The 6,000-nt window shown below is 27.5% G+C and overlaps 1 non-coding gene across 1 annotated transcript; it reads left to right on the plus strand.

Moving 5' to 3' along the window:
- The first annotated feature begins 5,331 nt into the window (after positions 1 to 5,331).
- On the plus strand, positions 5,332 to 5,480 carry LOC112599798. The gene has a single exon (XR_003114968.1). It is a non-coding gene; the product is annotated as a U4 spliceosomal RNA (small nuclear RNA).
- Positions 5,481 to 6,000: the final 520 nt, after the last annotated feature.

Below are 6,000 nucleotides of genomic sequence, written 5' to 3' on the forward strand. Positions count from 1 at the left end.
AAAGATAGGGGCTTATGAAAATTTTAAGGATGAATAATAGTTTATCAATTTTAATAGTTTTTAAAAATGTCAGAATGTATATAATATATAAGTGTCTACTAGATTTAATAATACATCATTTTAAATAAATTAATTTTTAAAGGAAAATTAGGGTAGTGAGCATGCTTGATATTCTATATCACATTAAAGGGTAAAATAATTTGTTTTTTATCGTAATATCAGGTATATTAAATAATTCAGGAATAAAAACTGTAATACAAATAATATAATAAATGTGAAAATAAAATTTTTTTTAAAAGCTCTCGTGGAAATTAATTCATGAATTGATTTTGTTATAGTTTTTTATACACGTATAAATAAAATATATGTAATCAAAATTTGAAGCTAGGAAAATTTTATTAACAGTATGTATTATGGTATACGATATTTTCACATGAACATTTTTGAGATCCTTCCATATTCATTAGATGGTTATGAACATATATATATATATAGTACATTCTTACATATTATATCAAATTTAAAAAAACTACAGATTCAATGCTAATGGATAAAATATTGTTGGTAAAAATAATTATTTTCTGGAATATGTTTCCTCTTTTACTATACATGTTCATTAACGTACGGTAATATTTTTTCTCTACTAAGTACTCCTACACTCCTTTAGACATACATAATAAAATTAAAAATGAATAAAACATGATTATCAAAGCTTGTACAGTGTACACTATACACGCTTTAAGTGAAAGCACCTGGTCTTACAGCAATTCATTCAAACTATAATTTTAATAAGATTATCGGTTATACAAAAAATATACTCAAAAAGTTTCAAATATGCAATAAAATTGTATTCTAATAAAGTTGTAACAAAGACGAGTAAGTTTTAATTTTTATATGTGAAATTCAATAATGACAACATATTATCTAGTCCATTGTAATTTATAAAAACAATTAATATTATGATTTATTTTATATTGTTTTATAATATAATAATATATCCTCAATTATTGTCTACAAGCAATTAATTTTTGAAATTTATCGAAATTTATCATTTTTTTTTTTTTTTTAAAGAATGAAATACCTTGCTTTACGAATAATTATTGAACATTTCAAGTCTCTAGTAGTAGAATGAAAACTCTCAAATTTAAACTCAAATTCCTCACACATCAATGAAAAATATGTTTTTTTTTTTTTTCATTTAAAAAACATTATGTTTTCTATTCAAAATATTTAAATAATGTATCAATATTAATAAATTAATACTGATTAGCAAGTCGTTTTCAAAAATATGTTTGTCAAGTTTGAGTTTTTAAAAGACAAAAAAAAAGCTCTCATAAAAATACACACACATACAATAACAATATATGTTGCACCACAATAGTATAATATAATAACCGTGGTTGTCCTGTGCTATAGACGATTTGTTAAAATATCCTCTTTTTGCGACCAGTGTGATAAAGATAAGACGATGTTCGCGCGTTCGGTTCAGTTATTTTCCAACAAACGTATCAGCTGTAAACGATGGCGACGGACCGACGATTCATCTATTATTATTACTATTATCATCATTATTTATATTACATAATATATAACAGTTTATATTGTTATTATTATTATTATTATTATTATTATTATTATTATCATTAAACTATTATTACTAAGTTATAATAGCAGCGTTATAATGTGCATTTGTGTTCACAGCTTATCTCATGTGATTTTTCGCACATTTTCGGCAAATCAACTTGCTATAAATTATAATATCTGAGCGTGCGCTATTTTTATTATATTTTTCTCCCTTTTTGTGAGATACATTTTGTACAAAATGGATTACATATTACATATAGAAATACACCTTAACCAGGATATATAGTAAAAATATATGTGTTATTTGTAGACAATATTATGAACTGAATGATAATAATTTTTTACTATGTAGTAATATGTACCTACATTACAATTTTATTATTTTATATCAACTGATCTGGTCGATAAGTTAATAGTTTTGATTTTGAACGCGTGCATATACGTTGATGTTCAAATTATTATCATGTCATAATACCTACTTCAATTATTATTAAATTATAAAATATTTATAACGACACGTGTGAATTGTAATCAAACATGTGTGAATCCCAAAAAATTAAGCCATTAAAAAATGTCTCTGTATTTTAAAACATTTCTCTGAATTCAGAGTTTCGCATTTAATAAAACTATTCGATCCGAATTCCAATTGTCTAAACACAAAATGAAAAATAAACAAATACTTCGAACATTTCAGTATTACTCAAGTTTTAGGTTGTAGTTTGACATTTTCGGCGTTTTTAGTGGTTTTTTTCTTTCTTTTATTGTTTGTTTACAATAAAGCTTTAGAAAATTCGTAATTTTAAAATACTCGAAATACCACGAAAACTAGTAGGAGTCGTATCTTTCTGTATATATTATATGTATAAATTAAAGAAAAAACAAGAGAAATGTGGCCAAAAAAAAGGATTCATAAATGTGTATCTTATATGATATAAAACACCTATGAAATTGTTATGGTAAAAATACAAACTATTGCGTACGTCTTTCATTTTACAATATTTTTTTAAAACAAAAAAAAAATTATTATTTATTTTAAAACCAATTTAGTGATTCAATGTTTTTCGTATCAATACGTAACAGATTACACCAAATATAAATACATACCTCCCTACCTTATTGCCACATTCATTTGACAAATGATTGTTTGAAATAGATTACAACAAACACCCATGAAACGTGTTTAAAGAAGCTGTTTAACTATATGTATTTTTCTTAAAGATTTCCACGGTTAATGTACTTCCACAACCACATAAATTCGTACACAGTAAAATTTCGTGAATAAATCATACACGTTATTATTATTATTATTATTATTATTATTATTATTATATTCTGCGACGTAATTGAACACAATGAATGTGTTAAATTCACTATTCGATAGAAAGTAAAATTATTTAATATTCAATTGAATAATTTGTTGCGCTTCAAAAAGTCTTAAATCGAGTAATTTTGAAATTATAACTATTCGAGTAATAATAATGAAATCCGTGCAGGCACATGCATATATGTAGTTAACCAGTATCTAAATTTAAATCTTACTACTCTGTTTAAAACAGATTGTTTCTGTTATCATCTAGTTGAATAAATAAAGACCTATGCATCCAATTTTCATAAAAATTAAAGTATATACCGTTAAATAAATAGATACATTCACATCATGCACTATCTGCAATTATTTAACTATTATGTATTTGTAATTTGTATACCATTTCGATAATTACGGAAGTAAACTTTTGTAAACCAATATAGAATTACGTTTCACGGAGAATATTTCATTATGATTCAACGAATTTTTCAAAGAGAAATAATGGCTTAAAAATTCGGAAATAAATTCCTTTGACAAATGTCTAGAGTCACTCATGTTGTCAAAGTAGAAAAAATAAAAAAAAATTAAGAAAAATTACTAAAACGCACCAAACCAATAATTAAAATAACTTTTTATTATTATAATTAGATATGAATATTTTTTAACTTTTTACTATTTAAATTGTTTGTAATACACCTTACGCGTGTAGTGTACGTGAACATAATACTTTCCGTGTAAAGACAAATATCGCGCAAGACAAACCAGTCAGAAATATGTTTAAATCCTACAAGTTTTCCTAAATGTCAATTTTATATTTACACGCGTACTATTTCATAAACGAATGAAACAGCCCGTTCCAATCTCGCATTAAAACGCGAACGTCTAAAGTAGCCTAATGTTCCACCAAGTACATCACTTTACTAAACTGTACATACGTTTATGCCGAATTAAACAAACATAACACTAAGAAAATAATAATGAATCAATAGTGCGATAAATGATCAATCAAACATTATTTTGTGCGGCCCATTAAATCAAACACATTTGTATGCAACTCAACATTAGCATATTATTGACGGCACGAATCAACATCCTCTGCGACCACCTACGCATTTTGTGACGACCACCACATACGAACGCATCAATAAATATTACTGCAATTATTGCATAACTTACTAAAAACAACAAAAAGGCGTGTAATGATGTGCGTCTAAGCGATCATATATAATTAAAATTAAATATTTGAATACAGTATAATAAAGTAATTTAAAATAATTATGATAACCGATAGTTATAAGTTGTTAGTATTAAATAAGATAAAATTATAAGAACAATAGATAGCACACGTACACACACACACACATACAGGACATTAGTTAAAAAAAGGCCGATCAAAGGGCAGTGTTCTTAGGTACCGTCTTTTTTTATAGACGATCACAAACAAGTGTAAAAGACTACGCAGATCGGATATACAAGAAGACGTAAGTGTTAAAATTATTTATAGTTAAAATTAAATATATGTAAACTAATTCATGTATTGAAAAATTATAATAAAGTTTAATAAATGTACTTGAGTAAAGAAAGTCTTGTAATTATTTAATATATACTGGTTACCTTACTACATACTCAAAACCTTCACTACAGCATCAATAGAGAAGTCGCTGTCAGGAGAAGAAAGGTAATATACTGATTAGTGATTTGTAATTAATTTAAACTTATAATTGAACACCCCGATATAACATATATTTTAAATTATTACAGGCGTATCCATTTAAATCAAGTATATTACTTTTTGTCCTAATTTGACAGCGACGGTTAATAGTAAAAAAAGTATACGAAATGCATTTTTTTTGATTTATTGTGCAGTTACCTGAATAGTACAAATAAATTTTCAATATTTTTTTTTTTTTTCAAATAAAATTAACATAGCAATTCAACTGCATGGAATTGTTAATACTTTTAATATAATGCTATCCGTTATGGTGGTGTGGTCTTTAATATTAATTTTGATTCAAATATCAAATTCTATTCCAAGATCTGGAGATCATATAAATAATATTATTTGGAAATGCGTTCTCGGCCAACTCGTTAGCGGCTCCATCTGGACGACGGATAGTATGCACTCGGCCGTCTCTGTCGAAATATCTCCTCCGGACACGATCAAAGTGGCAGTACAATTTTTTGCCGATAGAGAACGCCGAACGAATGACTGCCCTCCGATCGGTCCACCGACATCCCGACATTTGGTGGACAGACGTTGGCGTGTAACTTGTATCAACCACCCTATTTGGAGGTCTAGATGTCAAAAACGATACCCCTGACTGCCCGGACGAGGAATAACCACTAGAGAATTGGTTACCGTGGACATAGTCGGATGTGCAACTGTACATCGACCATAATTATGGAACAGAATTAGATGGTCCCAAACCGAATTTATCATTAGCTTTGCGCAGTGGTAATATCGTAACCAATGAGGTTCATCGGAGGTGCGATTTTTGCTAGTTGAAAACTTTAACCGATACCCCGCCGTGTGGACATGAAACGGGTGGACTGTGTTTGCGCCTAAATACTGCATTTGCGCCTATATGCAAAAACCTTTATTGCGCTTAATAAAATTAAAATACGTTAAAATACTTGTTTGCGCCCATTTACGTTACAAATCAATAAATTTGGCAACAACGTTTTCCCAATTATTTTCATTTTTTAACCATTCTGCTACATTGGAAAATTTAATTTCTATATCAGTCGTGACTCGATATACCTTCATAGGCACTTATCTTTAATCATATCTAACGTTTTATCTTTGCTATAGATAATTTTTATTACCTAGATAGTCGATATACAGTATTTCTGAAATCTCGACTGCAAGTTAATCAGTCGTTGCCGTACTTCATTTACATTTCAATTACACATTTCTGTTTGATGTATTGTTGTTTCAAAAATGTCAGAAAATAAAATTATATTTGCAAAAAGTGCAAGTAACAATTTTAAAGATTTACTTATTATCGACAGTTTTAAATTTAGAAAAGTTTATGAAAGTATATCTGGTAATGTAACTTGGCGTTGTACAATGAAATCGTGTTTAGCAAGACTAATTAAAAATGGAAATG

Source organism: Melanaphis sacchari, unplaced genomic scaffold (assembly GCF_002803265.2).
Source record: "Melanaphis sacchari strain LSU unplaced genomic scaffold, SCAv2.0 Contig54_pilon_pilon, whole genome shotgun sequence".
NCBI lineage: Eukaryota > Metazoa > Arthropoda > Insecta > Hemiptera > Aphididae > Melanaphis > Melanaphis sacchari.